This window comes from Equus asinus, chromosome 9, assembly GCF_041296235.1.
Source record: "Equus asinus isolate D_3611 breed Donkey chromosome 9, EquAss-T2T_v2, whole genome shotgun sequence".
NCBI lineage: Eukaryota > Metazoa > Chordata > Mammalia > Perissodactyla > Equidae > Equus > Equus asinus.
The window spans coordinates 22,503,270-22,525,139 of NC_091798.1; the positions used below are offsets into that span (position 1 = coordinate 22,503,270).

Here is a 21,870-nt window from a genome sequence, read left to right on the forward strand (position 1 = left end):
TAGAAGAGAGGCCCTGGCAGTGGGAGAATGAGGATCAGGAAAGAGGAGCTGATGGGGCTCTGCGGGGAGCCACGCCCCATTGAGTGAGCATCTAAAAACAAACATTCTGGATCGCTTTCCTCTACTCTTGCCAAAACTTCCCATCTGGGAAGGAGGCCATAAGGATCCTCTGGGGCCCCCATCCTTAGGCAGCCACAGGGCAGATTAAGAGACCAAAGCTACCCCCTGCTGCGTGCTGCTGGTATGCCCAGACCCTGGGAGGAGATTAATGTCCACTTGTCTGGTGAGAAGTCGAAAATTAACACAAGTGTTCCCAGTCCTCTGCCCATCTGTGAAAGAGGATTCTGGCCTGGCCTGCTCAGTTTTTCCTCTGTACACCCTTTCAAGGAGGCTTGATGGGATTGCCAGATGGGTTCTTTGGCATGTGCACATGGCAGGAAAAGGCAAAGGGGAAAAGAGGTACAAGGATTATAAAAGAAGGTGGCTTTTTAGGTGAGTTTTAAGGAGAGATCATGAGAACAGCTACAGGATGTGAAGGTTGTTCATGGGAGAGAAAAGAATTGACCGAGTGTCCTCACAGAGCAGTGGTTCTCAAAGTGCGGTCCCAAGATTAATAGCATCAGCATCATTTAGGAACTTGCTAGAAATGCATATTCTCAGGTCCCATCCCAGACCTATTGAAGGAGATACTCTGAGAATGGGGCCCAGTAATCTCTTTTAACACTCTTTCCAGGTGATTCTGATGCCTGCCAAAGTTTAAGAACTGTCGTTATAAACTGTGTATTATTCCCACAGTGAAGGAGAATTGAAGGTAAAAAATTGGACTCCGTTAGAAACTATTCCACTCTTTCTTTGGCCACACACTTTGGCTCTAAGAACAAAAGATGCAGATCACCAACATGATAGGGTTACACTTTTCTGACCGATAGTCATTGCTTGGAAGAGTGGTCTGCTGCTATGCATCTCCATCTCCATTCTGCTCTTATGCAGACTCACCCTACAAGACTTCCATCTTGTCCTTGCATGGGCCAGCTCTGCTACCGGGAAAATAAGTCACAGGATGTATATAAAGTCAAAGGACTGGTCTTTTATCCTTGGGCTTTTGTGCTCAGGAACTGACATCTGCAAAACTCTGTTTTCATTCAGTGTCTGGCCCATTTGACTTCTGCCCCAGGCTGCAATTTTTTTTTTTTTTTGAGAAAGATTAGCCCTGAGCTAACATCTGCTGCCAATCCTCCTCTTTTTGCTGAGGAAGATTGGCCCTGAGCTAACATCCATGCCCATCTTCCTCTACTTTATATGTGGGACGCCTGCCACAAAGTGGCTCACCCTGCAGTGCCATGTCCACACTCAGGATCCAAACCGGCGAACCCCAGGCCACCGAAGCAGAACGTGCAAACTTAACTGCTGCACCACCAGGCCAGCCCCAAAGGCAGCAATTTTACCTAAAACTTTAACCCAGAACTGGCCAGAAGCTGAGGGGCTAGAGAGAAAGCACATATTCTTTTGATCCACGTTTTCCTAGATTTCACCAGTCCAAGAGGTACAGAGGAGCTTCAGCACTAGCCCAGATATTTCACTGTTTTTGTTCCATTTTGTTCATAGAGGACCTCAGCTTCCCAAGCCCCCCTCCAGTACTTCACGTAACGCCATAAATCAGGCTGGCATCACCATGTGTCATCTGTCCCATACTGGGATACCTTCTGCTGGGCGCCACCCAAACCAGTAAGTCCGGACTCATATGGAACACAGACATGCAGATAATCTTTTATGCTACAGGGGGAAAAATTTGAGAAAAATAAAAACAAGACATGCAAGTGATTTTTAAAAACCACAAATATGCCAAATGGTGCCATGTCTGTACCCGGGATCCAAACCGGCAAACCCTGGGCCCCCAAAGCAGAATGTGCAAACTTAACTGCTGCACCACCAGGCCAGCCCCCTAGCACATTCTTTTTAATGGCTGCATAATATTCCATCACATGGATGTGCCATAATTGGAATAACCAACCTTATTTGTGGCCCTTTCCCATTTTTCCCTTTAACAAATAATGTTGTAATGAATGTTCTTGTATCTATAATCTGGTGTACTCTTATGAATGTATATGGGGCTTAAACTCTTGCCTGTGGATCAAAGGGTATATGCATTTACTATTATGATTGATATTGCCAAAATGCCCAACTAACATATTATGTCCAGTAATATGCTCATTGACTGAATGAGAGTTTCTGTTCCTTTATTCACTCAACAACACTGTGTATCACCAAAATTTTTAGATTTTTGCCAGTCCTATGGGGGGAAATGGTGTCTTATTGTTTAGATTTGCATGTCTTTAATTAGAAGAAAGTTGAACATCTTTTCGTACATTTATTGGCTATTTGCATTCGTTCTTCTGTGAACTGCCTTTCATATCCTTTGCCCATTTCTCAGTTGGTTTGTTCATATTTGCTCTTATTGATTTGTATGAGCTCTTTGTAAAATAGGGAAATTATCTTTTTGTCCCATTGTATGTGTTGTGAACATTCTGTACCATTTTACCATTTGTCTCTGGACTTCATGGAATTTGCTTGCATAAAGACATTTTAATTTTTACGTAGTCGAGTTTATTAATTTTTTGCTTGACGGAGACCGACATGATGGGGGAAGAATAGCAATGAGGTTATCTACTTCGGATAGCAGTCGCTTGCCCAGTTCTCCTTTTCGGAAGCCAGAGGCTTGGAGTTGACGCAAGGTGGAAACAGGGGTGGACGGAGGCTCTGTGGGTGCTGTCCACCTGCCTTCAGTGCTGGGAGTGGTGCTGGATCAGCCGCTCCCAGAGGCCCTTTCCACAGCTCACCTTGGGTGCAAAAGACAGCCCATTGGTCCAATCCCCTTTACCCTCACAGAGAATTGTCCTTCAAGGGCCTCCTCACCCTTTCTACATCTGACCTTGGGGAGGTCACTACAGACCATCAGGCAAGCTTCATGACTCTGAGCTTCCAAGAGATTAAGCTGAAGATGTGTCTCTCTCCTCCCAGGGGGCTGCAGTGCTTCTCACTATATAGGTGCGAACAGCTCAACCACTTCACCCCAGGAGAAACAAGGCCCCTCCGTACTGATGGAGGAGTAAGCAACGAGTCCCTGATTCAACCAAAACACCCGTTCCAAAATTAACGAACCAACTCATCTCCCTTTAAGCCTTCCAGAGGAATATGTCAGCTTAATTGAATCTCTCATTGGTGGCATCTCAAGAAATATAAAAAGGGAGGTGTTTCTCACTCAGGTTCTCTGGAAAGGATGATTGTGGATGAAGTAGAAGGGAGGTGGGGGGTGTGCATGGGCATACCTGCCCCCACCCCTGTCCAGGGGTCTGCTCCCTCTAACCATCCTCCACTTCCTAAACATTATTTTAATTTTATTTTTTTAACCATGCCCATGGCAGCGGCTGTCAGGGGCAAATGCCTGAGGCACCACTGCAGGTGTTTGGAACCATGTGGCAGAGCAGAGGCAGTGAGTTAGAAACTCTCTCCACTCTACTGTTTTCCGAACGGAGGGCAGCAACACAGTTACCTAAAGTGAGAAACTTACATAATCCATACCCCGCTGTAACCCACATGGGCCTGATCCCCAAGAATGGGTGTGAATTTTGCTTCACAGCTCATTCGGAAGGAACATCACATTACTTCAAGTCAAATTAAATCTAACTCTTAAGACCTCACTCCCAGGTTGATGGGAAATTCAATCTGAGTCATGACTTTGTGAGCCCTTCCACTCCTTAAGTTCATACAACAATCCAGGATCTTCTTTGGAAGCTGGGTAACAGGAGGGGGTCTGGAGTCACCTCACTGCTCTAGTGTGGAGTTTTGAGACCCGTGGTCCTATTGACGCTGAGCAGTGCTGCCATGCCGCTCACACCTCTGGGCACCGTCTTTTCGAAAAGCCACGATCCAACTGTTCTCTGAGATTTCACAGCCTTTTCAGGGTGCTGGGTGGAGATGGAGCGTAGGGCCCCCCCAACCGTACGACTTGCCCAAACTGCTGACGCTTACCTAGTTGTGGTGGCTTTAAAACACATCTGCAAATTCTTTAACATTCCTCCCATCAAAAGGTGGAGGGGCCAGCCTGTTGGCACAGGGTTTAAGTTCACACATTCCGCCTCAGCGGCCTGGGGTTCATCGGTTCAGATCCCCGGTATGGACCTATGCACTACTTGTGAAGCCATGCTGTGGCAGGCGTCCCACATATAAAGTAGAGGAAGATGGGCATGGATGTTAGCTCAGGGCCAGTCTTCCTCAGAAAAAAGAGGAGGATTGACAGCAGATGTTAGCTCAGGGCTAATCTTCCTCAAAAAAATAATAAAAAATAAAAATAAACAACAGAAATTAAAAAAGAAAAAGATGGAGTCTAATTCGTCCTTGAATGTGGGCTAGCCTTGGTGTTATGGGCTGAACTGTGTCTCTCCCTCCACCCTAGTCCCACAAAATTCATGTGTTGAAGCCCCATTTCCCCTGTACCTCAGAAAGTGACTGTATTTGGAGACAGTGCCTTTAAAGAGGTAAATAAGTTAAAATGAGGCCTGTTGGGTGGGTCCTTATCCAATCTGACTGGTGTCCTTCTAAGAAGAGGAGATTAGGACACAGACACACACATAGAGGGGAGACCATGTGGAGACACAGAGAGAAGACAGCCATCAACAAGCCAAAGAGAGAGGATTCAAAAGAAACCAACCCTGCTGTCACCTTGATCTTATACTTCTGGCCTCCAGAACTGTGAGACATACATTTCTGTTGTTTGAGCCACGTAGTCTGTGGTGCTTGGTTATGGCAGCCCCAGCAAACAAATACACTTTGTGACTCACTTCTAATGAGTAGAGTGTGGTCGGAGTGATGCTGCATGACTTCTCAGGCTGGGTTAGAAAAGCTGGCACAGCTTCTGCCTGGCTCTCTCTCCCAAGATGCTCGCCCTGGGAACCTAGCCACCATGTGGTGAGGAGGAAGCCCAGGCCGCATGGAGAGGTGTAGGGGTTCTACCCAGCAGCCCCAGTTAAGGCCCAGCTGACAGCCAGCACTAATTGCCAGGCACGTGCATGAACAAACCATGAAAGAGCACCAACTGAGTGGAGGGAGAGAGATGCGCTGTTCCTGCCAAATCCTGGCCAAACTGCCCATTCATGAGCAAAATAAATGGTCTTGTTGTTCTAAACCACCAAGTTTTGAGACATTTCTTTAAGTGGTAAGACATAAAAAGAACACCAGTCTTGTGGTATCAACAGCTTCTTCTGCCTCTCTCTAGTCTTAAGGAACACTTCCTTTCTCCTCCTTCCCATTTCGAAAGATCCCTTATAGTCTCCCTCAACTTGACTTCAGTTATACAGCGTTGGCTTCTCTTTCCAGGGGGTACGAGTGCAAGGAGGAGGGCTTTATGTCAACCCGTTTTTCTTGTTAATTCACACTAACACAGTCATCTAAGTGCGCTCTGTATAACAAGAAACAAATTCAGGTGGAGGGTGAGATCTATATAAGTAAGCAGATTACTGAATCTTTATACAATGGTGATCAATATGTGCAGGCTTCCCTCTGACCGCCCCTGCTCTTGCTTCGTGCCAACCTTGAGTTTCCACTCAGCACTCTGCCACTTCCCCCAAAGCAAACCCAGTTGCCCATATGCTGGAGACTAATGCAGGTATTATTGTAAGCTGAATTGGGGGGTGATGAGAGGGTTCTATCACACGCTACACGGGAGCTGTCAGTCTACTGTAGATGTCACTACCTTCTCTTTCCAGTCTTCCCACAATCTACCCCTCTCCCCAGGTGCCCTGTCACCAGGGCTCTTGTCTCCACTCCTCCCAGGTGAAATTCTACCTCCCTTCGGTTAGTGTACTACACCCAGCAGAATAAAAAAGCCTGGGCAGCCAAACAAGAACAGACTATTGTTCCTAAAGCCTGCCCCTAAGGCTTTCAGCTCCTTCCAACACACCTCCAATCTCATTTTCTTGTTGTTACTCATGTTACTTTTTTCTGTTTCTTTCCCTTGTTGCTCAAGGAAATTGGCAAGAGCTGCACTGTTTTCTCTTCCCTTGGCTGCTCTGAAGAATGCACCCGTGGCAGCCCTCCTCCAAAGTCCCGAGGGCCAAAGTCAACAATGGGTTGGAGAACCTCGAGCCAGTCACCCTGCCCATCCCATCCTAGTCCCGCTATGGCGATGGCTTCACCTGCAAAAGGCACAGAGCACACAGCCCTGACATAGCAAGGAGCCAAGAAAGACACAAGAGGAAATGCTCCAGTATGTCCTTCTCCATCTAATTTGCCACATGGAGGGTGTTGGAGACTAGTCCCTATCCCAGAGGTAGGCAAACTGCAGCAGTCCCCGGGGGGCACCAGAGATGGTGGTTGGTGAAAGCGGGCCACCTCCCAGAGAGGCAGCAAGACGGAACATTTATAACATGAACTCAAAGCTCCCATTTGTTCGACACTTACTCTGTGACAGGCATCATGCCGAATGCTTTATGCATATCTCAATTAATACTCACAACAACCTTATGAGGCAAGTACTATCTTTTTTTTTTTTTTGAGGAAGATTAGCCCTGAGCTAACATCTGCCACCAATCCTCCTCTTTGTGCTGAGGAAGACTGGCTCTGAGCTAACCTCTGTGCCCATCTTCCTCTCCTTGAATGTGGGACACCTGCCACAGCGTGGCCTGATGAGCGTAGGTCCACACCCAGGATCTGAACCAGTGAACCCCGGGCCACGAAGAAGAATGTGCAAACTTAGCTGCTGCGCCACTAGAGCAGCCCCAAGGCAGCACTATTTTTATGCCCCTTTCACAGATGACAAAACTGAGGCCAGAGGATGCCAAGGGGCTTAGCCAAGACTAAAGAGCTCATGAGGACAGGTCTTTTGTCTTCTAGTCAGTATCAAAGGAATATCAAAAGAATCTGGTCCAAGAGGGCAGGGACCTTCATGTCCCCCATAAGAAGAGCTACTGTTCTGAGCACTCACTGTGTGCTCACCCTTTAAGGTGAGGTCTCTCCTTTATTGCTCACATCAACCCTCGAAGGAAGGTGTGCTCACCATCCTTGTTTTATTGATGAGGATTTTAAACTAGGAAGTGATGTGACCTGATTTATATTTTTAAAGGTCTTTACCCACATCCCTAAAGTCACTTCCTGCTGTGTGGAGAATGGATCCACAGAGGTGGAAGTAGAAGCGAGGAGAACAGTTACAGTGCCTGTGACCATCCAGGTGAGGAGGAGCGTAGCAGAGATGACAAGGGGACTGATGAGGGATGCATGGTGGAAGGCAGAAAACACAGGCCTTTCTGATCACTTGAATGGAGGAAAAGAAAATGGAGAAATCAGGGATGTCTCCTGGGTTTCTGGACGGAGCACATGTGGAGCCAAGTGAAATGGGTTCAGTGGTGGGATAGAATCAGCAGTACAGGTGTGGACAGGTGAGCCTGAGCGGCCTGTGAGTCATCCAAGTGGGGTATCAGGTGGTTTTCTAAGGTCTCCAATTTTCGGGGGTCACTCTTCCTTTTCAATGAACAATAGTCTGAACCTTTCCTCCTCCACCTGATCACACAAGGGTAAGTCACTTCAGTTTTCTTCCCTTGTTCTAGTGCCACTCCCTGAGGAACGCTTCCTGCTTTGTCCAAACCCCTACAGGTCACTTCTTGTCATCTTTAGACATTAGGGCTTTGCTTATGCTTCTTTGCCTCAAGTTGGACATTCTAGAGCATCTAATGCACAACACCAAAGTTGGCCTTCCCAAAGTTGACGCTTAAGTGCCGTCCCAACATTGTTGCATGAGAGCCAGGCTCAGTTCCTTGCAGGACTCCAGGAGGTGTAATGGTGTCCCCGGCACTGTGTGAATGCGATGATGAGAGTGCCCATCCCCCATTTCACCACAAGCTCACTAGCGCTGGGGATTAGCATCTTTGCCGAGTGAAAAATGGACTACATTTTAATTGGCATTGCAAAGTAAATCTTTTACACTGCAAAGCACGTTATGAGCTCAAGTCCAACACATAAAGTCCATTAGTGTGCACACAGTCTACATGATGACAATGTTTAGGATTGTTGGGTTGTAGAGCATAAAGGTGACATTCACTGTGCACTTGCTAAGTACCAGGTTCTCTGATCAGCACTTTATATACTTCCATTAGTCCTCACAGCCACCCTGAGGTCGTTGCTGTTATTGTCCTGTTTCCAGACAAGAAAGCAGAGGATTAGAGTGAGAAAGACACTTGCTCCGGGACTTACAGCTCATCAGTAACAGAGCCAGGACTGCCCCACTGCTAAGGCGGGTGATGGCATTCAGAGTCTCAGTCTTCCTTCTGCCACTCACCTTGGTGTGACTTCAGGCATGTGATGTCCTCTCTACTCATCTTTCAAAGGTTGGAAACCCCCAAGGCTGGCAGGGGGAGGAGCGAGCAATGAAAGGGGAAGCAAAGAAGGAAAAGGGGCAGAGGGAAGGGAACGAGGAAGAAAGAAGGAGAAAGCCCCTGATTAACAGTGAGCTGTGCAAATGTCCTGCACTCTGATTATTCCCACACAACTTGCTTCTTCAAGTGAATTCTGAGCGAGTCAGTCACTATCTGTGGGTATGAAACCTAAGCCTGGTCACTTCCCATTCCTGGGTCCTCTCTGTAAAAAGAACGAGGCTGGTCACCCCTAAAGAGCCCATGGAGCCAGAGAATGTGTCATGTTTGGGACCCCTGTCCAGCCCCTACTCTCCTGACTCCCCCTTCCTCTCTCCTGTCCCCGTCACCTGCCAAGCACCAGGCAAGCAGGAAGCCTTCAGCAACATCCACCAGCTGGAAGCCCTGGGGCTGTTCAGGGTGAAGGCTCAGCACCCAACAGTGGCCCTTCCTTGAAGTTGGGTGATGTCTTTGGTTTTCTTTAGATCTTGAGTCTGGGGAAGAGTTTGTGTTCAGAGCATCAGAGAGTAGAATTCTCAGGAACGGCTACTCTGTTACCTGTTCTGAGAAAAGCAGCAAGGAATTTTGTGTTGTTCTCTTGTAGATAAGTTTAGGGCTGATCTTAATTTCAGATGGAGTGGGCAATGGCTTCTGTCTCATTTCAAGGGTGGTAGGAAGGCGTTCCTTGTTCCACAACAAAATTCTTTCTTCTCCAACCCTGTCAAGGAAGCTTCCCTTGCTCCCATTATCAATTCATTCCTTTGGCCAAAGCTCAGAGTTCTTTTTGAAGACCACTTTGAAAATGCAAACCCAACGATGGAGATAATCCATTAAATCTCCACATCCTACCATGAACAACCATCAGACTGCTGGTTTGAATTATTCACTCAATCTGGAGGAAATCACCCTGACTCTCCTTTACTCCATTTTCTCATCCGTGAAGTGGGACTAACGATTGTGGTAAAGATTAGGTGGCACACCCCCAATTGAGGGCACAATGCCAGGCACAAAATCAACCCTGACTCAGTGGGAGGTGGTGACGGTGGTAGGAATGGCAGTATTAGAAGCCGCAATAGAGGGAGTTACTGTCCACACCAGAGAGATGAGGAAAGATCACACCACACAGTACCTGGAATGGAAAAGAGTGCTCAAAGGAAAGACGATGGAAGACAAAGTCACCAACCGGACCATGTCACTAAGAGCTGATCCAGTGACCATGTGGTAAGAGAGAGAATGACAATACCAGCCACCAACTCAGTATGTGCCAGCTTCCAGGCACCTTGCCTCACACATGGAATTCATTCTCTGAATCTTCATAAGAACTCTACTAACATCCTGCATTTATGATTGAGGAAACTGAGGCTCAGAGAGCTGAGGCAACTAGCCAGGAGGCGACGGAACCAAGACCCAAACTCTCCCTGTCTGCCCCCAAGGCCCAAGTGGTGAAGTTGGTACCACCCCCGGGGAACCGTAAGAGTGCTGAGCAGCTTCATTCTGCACCCTCCTCACCCAGGAGCAGACTGAGTGCAGGGGGATGGGGGTGCACCCAGCTCTTCTGTCTTCAGGGTCTGGAGATCACGGCCCTGCGGCAAGCAGACAAGTCCCGGGCCAGGCCGGGCCAGATCTGAAGCCCTGCTATCTGCCTCATTTCATCAGGCTGCCGGGGCGGCCGAGCACAGGAAATTAAAAGCAACTCGTAGATCACAGAGCGGCACCAAGTGATCTCAGACAGACTCTGCCCCCTCCCCTCCCGCGTCTCCCTCCCGCGTCTCCCTTCCGCAAGAAGACGGCTCTCAGCAGTTGGCTGCTGAAACTTCTGAGGGAGCCAGACTGTCTGAGCTGCTGGTGCCCCAGAGGCAAATAAGGAGGCCCTGTCCTCAGAGGGCTCAGAGTCTGGGGATGCAGACCCTTGCAGTGCTTGTGTGTGTATGTGTGAGCGCACCTGTGTGTGTATTCCGGAAGGGACACAGTGTTGGCAAACTGGGCTCAGAGGTGAAGGGAAGCCCAACTTTTCTCTTTATACCTTTTTGCGTGGTTAAACTTTTTATCGTGTGCCCCTGTTCTTTGAGGGTCAAAAAAAAATTGGTTTGAGACCCATCCTGTGTGCGATGGACACTCCTCATTCCTGCCCACCCTCCTGAGGACTTCCTATTACCTCTTGGCCTCGATCACCTGCTTCCACCAAATTATTTTAGTTTATGGATAATCTCACCATCCTGTGTGGGCTGCCTGTGCCAGCATAAACAAAGAACTCAACACCTTTCCCAAAATTTCCTTCTCTTCTCTCCCCGCCAAGACCTACTTACACAAGTGGTGCATGTGTGTGCGTGTGCGTGTGTGAGTCTTTATTGAAGAGAGAGAAAGGTTTACAGCACTCCCTCACAAAAAATGTGCAATTAGACATCCCTGTTCTTAAAAGTTCCACTACTGCAATTTTCAAATTCCAGTTTCTCCCTGCTGGGTCCTCTCCTCTGTTTCCTCTCTTCCTTCAAATCCCCTCACTCAAATTCCCTATTTATTTTTCTGCAAAAAGTGCCAGTTCTCTCTTCATCACTTTATCTCCTGCCAACTTTGCCCTCAGCGTCTCGAGACAGTTCTCCAAAAAGAATTCTGGGGCCGGGTGCTAACATAGTTCCACCCCACAGTGATGATTTCTGCAGAGGGAAGATTAGAACCAGGCCAAATGACCTGTGTGGCCACCTCCAGCCATCAGCACAGTGACGCTGGGCTCAGGGAGGCTCACAACCTTCCTTCTGCTTTAGTCCGTGTCGAATGAGATGGGGAGATCATCTCTGCAAGAACTCAGGGGTCTTTCACAGGCTAGATTCATTTCTCCCGAGAGGCAGAGAGCCCTCTATGGGAAGGAAGCTGTGGGAATCAGAGCCATAGGTGGGCTGAGGACATGCCCGGGACCAACAGTGACTCTGGATGGGGTGGGTGTCTGAGTGGTGCCTGGCTTTTCTCTCTGCTGAATCTTTCCCATGTTACTTTGTACGCACGATACCGGTCACTAGACCCTCAGGACCCTGAGGACTTGAGATCTACCTGGTGCTCACTCATCACAGTGCCCACTCAAGCAATGATCTCGGTGTAAACACACAGTGGGTGCTTGATCAACCCCTCTAGAATTAGCATATTCATTCCCCAGGACTCATACTTCTCACCAATCATTCATTCAATAAACACTTATTAAATTCCTTCTCTGTGCCGAGCAATGGGGACAAAAGCAAAATAAGACCCAGCTCCCATCTACAAGAGTCTAAGAATGTAGTGGGAGATGTAGGAAAGAAACTGGCAGTTATTCAAAAGTGGAATAAGTTCTGGGTCATGCATCCACTTTTCAAATAGCTATTGAGCATCTTTCATATACCAGGCTTTGTCGAGGACTTGGGATTCACGGGAAAGCAGACACATCTCTGTAAAAAACCCTGTGAGTGTGACTGTGTGTTGGGTGCCTGGAGGGCAGGAAAAGTGGGCAGGGGAAAATTCACAAGCCCCTAAGTCAGTGCCAAGCACATAGAGTCACTCAGTAAATATTTATTGAATGAATAAATCAATATGTTGCCTAAAACATAATTACAGAATATGATACATGCTACAACAGAAGCAAAAGGGTATTATGGCTAACAGCTTGGAAATCAGAGAACATCTCCAAAAATGTGATGGCATCTGCACCTTGCCTGAGCAGGCATGTGTCGACTGGAATGTGAATTTGGTGGGAGTGATGAAGAAAAGATGAGCGATATCGTTGGAAAAAGTCTGGGGCTACATTGCTGAGGGCTTTATACGACATGCTAACAACTGAAAAACAATCAACCCTGTCTTCTAGGCAGGCTGTGAGCGATTGCTGCCTCCATGTGTCTCTGTTTCCACAGCGGAAAGTGGAAGGCACCACTCACCCAGTGGATAGCAGGGTAGATAAGAACATGAGATTAAGAATCAAGCAGGCACCTGGGTTCGAATCCCAGCTTTGCCACCTTTTAACAGTGAGATGTAAGGCAGAAATTTAACCTCTCTAAGCCTCAACAGTTTCATCTCCAAAACAGGAATCATAAGATCCACCCCAGAGGAGTGTTGTAAAGGATTAAATAACCTAACGTACCATAAAATCCTTAATAGGATGTGAGGCTCATAATGAGCATCTTAAAAACAGTTGTTTTGTTATTATCATCATTATAGTAATTATTACTGCTGTCATTCCATTTGGAATAATGTTACTTCTCATCCATCCACTGCTGCCTACCAAGAAAGTTAACTTTGACGCCCATCTTTTCCATACAGGCTGTCTCAATAGAGCAAGCGAATTTAGATCAATCATTTGATGGGAAATGTGCTTTCTCACCAAGAGAAATCCTCCAAGAGCATGTGTCCTAATTTTCCTCAGTTTCTCACCGAGGAGACTGAGCCCAGAGAGCCTAACAGCTTGGCCTGATCCCACAACTGCTTAGCAAGAGCTGGGCTAGTCCCTGAGTCTCCAGACCTCTATCCTGTGCCACACCGGTTACAGTTCACTGCCACCCACTTAACCCTGTTGCTGTGTAGACAGGGCCAACATTAAAATCAACGTCAAATGCCAGCCCCCCAGGCCTGGTCCCCTGGAGGACTCAAAGCCTGGGCTCTGCCCTCCTCGCCAGGCCCCACCAGCTTGGTTTGCTTCCCTCCCGCTCTCTCGGCAGCCTCCACAGGCAGCGGCTCTGTGTCTGAGAATAGCCACTGCCCCTCGTGACCCCTCAAGGAGGAGGTGAGAGGCCCCTCCCAGCCAGTGTCAGCTTACAGTGGGAACAAGGCCTGGGGACAAGGCCAGAGCCGCTGACTGACACAGGGAATGTTATTGCTTCCCCAGCTCTCACCCCCAGCAGAGGCTGCGAGTCGCACTGCGGAGGCCTCACGGGGCACGGCGTGTTTCTCTCCATCAGGCCTCAGTGGGTCACTACGGTGTCAGCCGTGCTCTGGCAGTTGCTCAGGCTCCCATGTCTTCCCAGTATCCCCCTTGTCCAGGGTCACCGCTCTCCTCTGGAAGAGGAGCTCAAGGGGAGACCCCCAGCAGGACAGGAGTAACTCGGCTTTTTCTGGCACTCCCCCAAAAGCTCTCCAAATCCTTCACTGAGGGCTCTAGCGGGAGGACTCAAATGGCCTAGACAAGCCCAGCTAAGTGCCCAGCTGCTATTCTGTCCCCTTCGTGAGACTCAGAGGACTTGCCATACCCACGGTCAAATTTAAACAATTCCTTATGCAAAAGGTTATTTTCTGCATCATAGATCCCTACTCACAGCTGGGCGGACTGATAGATGGCCAGGCTGTGGGCTGGCCGAGCCCCGTGTAGGAGCCAGCGGTCTAGCCAATGGGATTCCTCTGAAAGGGATGGTGACTGACTGACTGAACTAATGATCGTCCCACAGGCCCTACTTTATTCCTAAATACATATTGGGACCTGCTGTGTGCCAGGCACTGTGCTAGGCGCCAGTGACAAATGAGGAAGGGATTTGTAACTCCTTTTGCCCTTAGTAGGAATTCAGTATACAACTCTGTTCCTTATTAGCAATGTAGACTAGCTATCAGGATTTTGTTGTGACATAAACACAACTCTCATTTATAAGGTAGCCATTACTTTAAATAAACGGATAAATTTATTAGGATCTTTGACTTCAAGGAACAGAAACTGAACCCAATCTAGCATAAGGAAAAGTCAGAGTTCACTGGTTCATGTCTTAGAAGGCCAGGGCTAGAGCTGTTCCCAGAAAATCAAATGATGAGATCATCTCTCTTGCCCTCCCACCTCACCTGTGTCTGCGCGCTCTGCGTCTCTCCGTGTGTTGGACTCGTTCTTTCCTAAGGTGGAAGAGCTTTATTCACATAGTAGGACACATGGTAGAGGCAGCTCCAGGTTTCATCAACCCAGATTAGCAATGCCCAAGGGAAAAGAGGATTTCTCTCTCCCAGAACTCACATATAAAATTCAAAGGAAAGACACGGTAAATCAAACTTGGGTCATGTGGCCACCACGGAGTCAATCACTGCGGCAAGGGGTACGAGGTACTAAGATTGGTCCAGCCTTGGGCACATGACACTCAGAACCCTCCCTTCCCCGCAACCCCCCCACCCCACACCGTGGAACCGGGTGTCGTAAAAGAGAAACAGTTCCCCAAAGGGAGTGTGCTCCTTCCATGGGAAAATGAAACAGACGCTGAACGGAATGGAAGGGAGGGGGCAGGAAGAGATGTCTGTTACACCAGAGAGACTAGAAAGAAAAGCTATTGTTTTAGAGAAGAAAAAGTAAAGAAGGCCTTTACCCAAGAGTAGTTAGTTTTAGGATGGGTTCTAATGGCCAACTTCTTTAGAATATGGAAAACATGAATGTATTTTTAAATATTTCATGCATTGGCAGCTTTTATAGGATATATTGATGTGGTGAGTCAGCACAGAGCTAATGCCCAAGCTGACAGAGGATAAATCAAATATCTTTGGGGGGAGGAAGGAAATTCAGATCTATTGAACATCTCCTGGGCGCTGGGCCTCGTGTCTCCACATTACCCATGAAGCTGCATGGCCATCTACAAGGCAAGGGCTATTCTTTCCTTCTTTTTACAGGAGAGGGAAGTGATGCTCCAAGACATTAAGAAAACCACCTCACTGAAGGCCCCACAGCCACTAAGCAGTGGAACTGGGCTGTGGACGCACGTTTGTCTGATTCCAAAACTGTGCTCTCTCCACAAGTCTATTCTGCCAGCCAAAGGCAAAATACAGCCCAGCTCAAAGGTGGAGGCGCAAACAATGAGTCCCTCCTCTATTTATAGACAGAGAACAAAACCAGACAGCCCGAAAGGGCAGGAGTGCCAAGAAGGAAAACAGTTTTTCCGGGTCCTTCATGAGGACATTCTTTGCTCCCAAAATGGAGATGGCGCTCGAAAATAATATTGCACATTATGAAATGCTGTGGCGGCCAGGAGAACACGGCCAAGAAAGGACAAGGGATTCAGCAAGCCAGGGTCATTAGTGACCTGCGAGAGGCGGCTTCAGCGGACTATGCAGACTAGATTTAAAGGGATTTACAGCAAGTAACTGGTCGAGAAATGGAGACTTCAAGGTAGACCTCCTCATTCTAGAAGTTTAGCAGTAAATATGAAGATATCTGCATATTTTAAAATTACAAGGAAGAAGTGACTGAAGAGGAAGGGTTAAAAAAATCAGATTTTAATGAAAACGAGTGTTTATCTTATTAACAGAAAAACATTGGAAAGAATATGCCATTAGTAACCGAATTAAAGATCCAAATTAATTCGACCAACTGAAACCCTAGGCTAGGAAAACAATGAGTCTGAACTATGGCACAGTTCTTTGTTGGTTTGTCTTCCTGGCACTATTTTCCCACCTTTTCCTGTGGGTGCCAGGAGCACCCTCCTGCCACACAGGGTGCCACAAACATGATCTGGCCCCTCATCACACTTCATTCCACTGGGTGCAGTAATTGATTGACCTGATGTGACTCCAGCCAAGTCAGTGAGTCCTCTCTGGGACCGACACATGGATGTTAAGAGAGAGCAGTCCTCTCTCCACTAGTTTAAGCCGGGATCACACAGCAGGAAACAGGCACAGGCAGCTCCACATTTCATCAGCTCAGACTGGCAACGCCCAAGGCAGAAGAGGATCTCTCTCTCCCAGCACCCACACACGAAATCCAAGAGAAGACATCTCTCCTGGACATGTGAACGGAGCCCATCAAGTAGGAGGGAATGAGGCTAGCCCAGAGAAGGAGAGATAAAGAGAAAGAAACAACATCCTTTGAAACTCTGAATCCAGCAGTACCTGCTCTCCACCCTGGACTCCTCCTTTTTGTAAGAGAGCTTGAATTGGGCTTCTGTAGCAACCAACACAGAACTCACTAACAAAACTCCCATTGAAGCTTCAACCAATAGGATGGGATGCTCTGTGAATAGAAATGAAATTGTCACCTGCTAGAGCTACTGCAAATTAATAGAAAAAAAAAAAAGACCTGGGCCCCTGTCCTCAAGGAGCTCACAGTTACGAGTTCTTCTGCTTTCCTGCTATAAATAGGCAATCCCTCAGAACTGTCAGTAATATCAGTGTATGTGGTGGGGCGAGGGGAGGACAGGAAGAGTCTTGGGTAGTTACAGTCCTCTTCCAAAAGAAAAACAATAACAACCAAGCTAACTATTGGACTTGACAGATGCACACAGAAACCAGGAAGGGAGGTTGCACGGAGCTTTGTGTGCTTCCCACTGAGACATACCAAGGCACACGGAGCCCCTCAGCAGGCTTCCCGAGGTCCTCCCCTTGCCCCTGTCACCTCCTCCTCTTTCCTGGGACTCCCTCGTCCTCCTGGCCTTTAGGGCACCTCTGCTCTCTTTCCAGGGCCCCCCAAAAAACCGTTCCATTGACTCCTATGAGCAGCTGGAGAGAGTCAAGTCAGATTCCCCTAGGGAGAGGCTTCAGGCCCTTCAGCAAAACGTCCGAAGTCCTACAAACTCCCTAACTGATAACGCCTTCCCCCGTCTTATGGCATCTCTTCCGTGAACTATTACACGCGGAAGTGTCTATCTTTTTTCTCTGTCTCACCCAAAACATTCTCCCGAAAAAGAGGGTAGAAAAAAGAGAACTGGAGAAGGATGAGTATCCAGGAGCAGCCTCAGGAGCCAGCTGCCCAGCAGCCACAGTGCAGTACAAACTGGAGAATTCCAAGCAGTCCCCCTTTCTTATTTCCACAAAAACAGTGCCAGCTCTTGTGCCTCCCACATCGCTTACAAACTGTAAAGCCACACTACACAACTGTTAGCTGTCATTTTTTAAAATCCTACTCCAATCGATTTTTTTTTACATACTTAGAAGAACTGCAATAAGAGGAGTTTCTAAATTGATGGATTCCATTGGGTTATAGAATTATTTTCAAACTCAAAGACCCCTGCCCCGTCTCACGTACACTGCTGGTGAAGAAATAAGTGGGCACAACCTTTCTGGTGCGCCGTTTGGCAATGTGTTTCAAAAGCCTTGAAAATGTTCATATTTTGGACCCAGAGCATGGACTCTGGAGTCAGATTGACTCCACCCTAATCAGTCATGTGATTTAACCTCTCTGAGTCTGTTTCCTCGTCTCTAAAATGGGGATCACAACAGTTCCGACCTCATGGCCTGGTTGTGAGGACCAAATGAAATGTGTGTGATGCCTTAGAATAGTATCCAGCATAGGGTTACAAGCTATACAAGTGTTAGCTAAGTAAACGACCAGAGAGAGGAGTGGAAATACATCTCAGCATTATTTTAGAAAAATGTCTAATAATAAGTCACAGAAATAATAATAAGTCATCCCACCCACAGAAATTCTGATTTAATTGGCCTGGGATGTCGCTTGGGCCTAAGGCTCTTTATTTTCTTCTGTGTGCTTGATGTTGTCCCTAAGTTGTTTCCTGAAATTTTCTAAAGTAAACACATATCACTTTTATGATTAGAAATTAAAACCATAAATGCTCTTTAAAAGACATTTCAGTTCTTCCCATGAGAGCAGCTGACAAGGCAGCAATGTTGGTCCTGGTTTACCAGGTTGCTTCTCCCAGGCAGGCTCTGAGAGGGAAGCGGGGAAGCTGGAGTTGGCAGAAGACGGAGAGGCGGTTTCAGAGTGTGAGTCACTGCCTGGAGAGCAGGCCGGGGAAGGGGGGAGGGGAGGGTTTGGGGGGGCTGCTAGATGGGGAAGGAGGGTGTAGGGCTCAAGGTGAGGACACTCGACACTTGAGGGGCCGGGGCCAGGAACCAAGAGGACCCATAGCCAGCTTCACTGGCGGAGCGATGGTGCAGAGGCAGTTAGTTATTTATGACCCTCCCAGTCTGAGGCCCTGTTGGTGCCCGTGTGATGCTGAGATTTCATTTATTATGTCAGCATCAGGTTTTCTCTCTTTCAGCACACGCTCTTGATAAGGACTGAGAGGAGCGGGTGCAATGGGAGAAAGGAAGCCAAGGATGGTCAGCAGCTGCTAAAAAATGTCACTGACAAAGAGGCCAGGGCTATCTGTATTTTTCTCCCTCTGTGTCTGATATTAAACGCTTTGGGTCTGATGATCGAGCTTCTTCATCGGGCACAGCATTTATTTTTTTCCATTCATTCAGCAAGTCCTTGTGGAGCTCCCACTACATGCCAAACCCTGTGGCAAGTACTTTTCATCATTTAATTCTTACTGAGAGCTTTAAACAAATGACTCAGGTAGTGTCTTTGCTTGCCTTTTACAGATAAAGGATTTGGAGCCAGCCCACCCTCCTACCCCATTCCGTGCCCACCAGCCCTTGCAATAACCCTATGAGACAGTGGTTATTGTTATGCTCAATTTACAGATGAGGAAACTTAGGCACAGAGAGGGAAAGTTACTCACTCAAGGTCACACAGCTTTTAGGCGACAGGAAAGGATTTATATCTAAGAGTGTCAAACTCCTGAGCTCCTATTCTTAAGCCCTAAGTCATGCTGCCCCCACATTTAGTGACTGAGTTTTGGAAGTCAGGCTTGATGCCTTTAGTATGTAGTGTTAAAGTGACGTCAACTAAAGAAGTTGACATAAATTAGAGATGTTCACCTGTCCTGGCCTGTTTTCAGTACCTGAGATTGCTACATCCTACAAGAAGATAGCATGAGGAGCCGGAAACCTACTCCAACCCTAGTTTGATTTTTTAAAATATTTTAATTCTCTTTATAACTACTATTTCAGGCATGTGCCCATTATCATCCAGAAAGCTATGGCAGAAGAGAATTATGGGAAGATGAAAGAGAAGGCAAGAAAAGGGCACCTGCTGGTTGCCACGGTGAAATGTTCAAAAGAAGCGGGAGACAGCCATTAGCATTCAGTTTAATGGGGTGTTCAGCCCCATCCATAACTGGAAGTGTGTTTACTGTTTCATCTTTCCTTTGTGAGAGGCAGCCACAAATCTCATTCTCCATATTGAGAGCCAGTTAATGGTTCTAATTATGCATCAGCTCACACTGTTCCTCAACCAAAGTATGGGGCAATCAGAGTTCCCCAGTTACCCCGGGCTGTGCAAGCAAATACCTTGCGTTCTGGCCCCGTGGGACTAACCACGTGCTGCCCAGTGGTTACTGGTGATCCCGAACTGCTGGGATGTGGCCTGGAGCACCCCCACACTGAAATGGGGTCACGTCAAAGCCCCAGGAACAGCTCACCCCAATGCTTTCCGTTTAAATGGCATTTGACAAGCTGTTTATCCACCCAACACCCCGCAGTGTTGTCAAGCTCTATTGCCCACACACTGCAAATCGGGATACTGAGACGAAGGACCACTGAAATGGGACTCAGCCACTTCCAAGGAGGGAATGGAAAAGTTCCTAACCATGAGGAACTTGCTACGTCCCTCCTGACCTGCTGCTGCTCTGGTGGCCCTCAGGCCTGGAAGCCTATCACAATCACCTGGGAAGCTCTGGCTCCATCCTAAATCGAGAGCATCAAAATCTTTGAGGGGTCAGGACCAGAGATCTCTGACTCATGAATGCTCCTCGGCTGATAGAGCTGAAAAGCATGGCTCTGACCCTCCACCGTCTCTCACAGCGCCTGCCTTAGACATCTGGCATTTCGCTCCCTCTGCTGAACAGACTTCCTCAGTAAGCCGGAGTTTCCGGTGGATAGGATGGCTCAGTGGTAAGCATGGGGATACTGAGGTCCAGCTGGCCTGGGTCTGAATCCCAGCTCTGCCACGTCCTAGCTATGGATGAAGAACTTAAACACACTGACTGCACTCTCCTGGTCTGCAGAACCACAATGGGAATGGTGGCTGCCTTACAGGGCAGTTGACAGCATAAAGTTCCCACCACACACTTAATGTTCTATAAACGGTAGCCACCACTACGGGGAACCGTGATCTAAGCTGTTTCTTACAGAAGATGAGGGGAAGGAGGGCCGTCCTGGACTAGCAGGTTTGCATTGTGGACAAGTGGACAACTTTACACTCTCAAAATGCAGTTTTCAGCCCTCACTGGGAGGGCGGGGTCTTTCCCCTTGGTTAGTTAGAGGTCCAACAGCAGCAACAAGGACGGCCTACTGCACATTTCAAGGAGACAGTCAGCTCTGAACAACCCTGCCCTTCCCCCTTCTGGTTCTGAAAATACTGAGGCTGGGTATTCTGAACATCCGGATGCAAACGAGGGGAAAACTGAAAACTACCAATTACCTGGTTTGGAGCAACATAGATTCAGAAAATTGCCCTGATTTTCCAGTTTTCACGTGTGTGTAGGTTCCTCATAGACAATAACTAACATGCATTGAGTGCTTGCTGTATACCAGAGGCAAACTGTTTCATTCTGTTCGTTGTCTCATTTGATTCTCACAACAGGCCGCTAAGATAGATGCTGTTTTAAGTAAGCAACCAAGGCTCAAAGAGCTTAAATAACTTAGCCAAGTTTACACTGAAAGTGGCAAAATTGGGACTTAAGCTCTACAAGCCCCAGTCTGAACCCAGATACTGTAGCATCCCCCAAAGTTTCCATCAGGCAGAGGAAATGGTTATCCATGGCCAGTGGATTTGCAAAGGCTTACCCGCAACCGGGCGCCAATCCCCAAAATCCAGCTCAGCAGCCTGACTCTCACCTCCCCCAACTCCCTGCTCCTTCTTTCAGTGGGAAAGCCTTTGGGAAGTAATAACCGCACCTGTGCGTGGATGTATTGAAGTCCCACAGAAACATCAGGTGACCTGAGGATTCCCCAGTCATCGTGAAGTCAGTGCAAGAAGCAATATCACAACTTTTGCTTGCAAGATTCTACAAAGCTAGTTCCTACCTCTATTGCATTCTATCCTCCAAACAAGCCTGTAGGGTAGATGTGTTCCCATTGCAAAGAAGAAGAAAGTGCAGCAAGAAGGAATGAAAATTGGGGCCAGAAAAGAAGCCAAGCACTTCTGCTTCTTAGTTTTTCTCTTTCTCTTTCTCTTTCTCTTTTTTTGCCTGTATTGCACATCTTCAGGGAGGTAAGATAATACATTTTAAGAATGGCAAATAGATGGCACATGTACCATTATACATCATACCTCACCCTTTGCAGGCATTACTAATTGATCTCAGAACTCTTTTCATTCACTAATCCAGAAGATTGCCTCAATATTCTTCTAGTGGAAGGGCTCCTGGCAGCAATTGGCCTGGGTCAGTTAATTAATGCTGGCACTGCAGATGAAGCATATTTATTGCTGGTATAGTGATTAAGAGCATATACTTTGGGATCAGTCAAACCTCGATTAGAATCCCAGCTCTAACTGTGTGACCATGAGCATGTTACTTAACCAATCTGAGCTTTAGTTTTCTTATCAATAACACAAAGATTATCATACTTGTTTCACAGAACTACCATTAAGAGAAGATGAGAAATGCCTCTACAACTCTGGGCTCCTTGCCTGGCACACAGAGGGTCCTCAGTAAATGGTATCCATCCATCCCATTCCTTAATGACCATTTTTTGAGCATTACCATTTGCTGGC

General features: G+C 47.5%; 1 long non-coding RNA gene across 3 annotated transcripts in view; it reads right to left on the reverse strand.

The window, feature by feature from the left end:
- LOC139046143 (uncharacterized) overlaps positions 1-14,386 on the reverse strand; it is a 126,582-nt gene extending 112,196 nt beyond the window's left edge. For all 3 annotated transcript variants that reach the window (XR_011505741.1, XR_011505740.1, XR_011505739.1), the window contains exon 1: positions 14,181-14,386. This is a non-coding gene — a long non-coding RNA (uncharacterized lncRNA). The remainder of the gene's footprint in view (positions 1-14,180) is intronic.
- Positions 14,387-21,870: the final 7,484 nt, after the last annotated feature.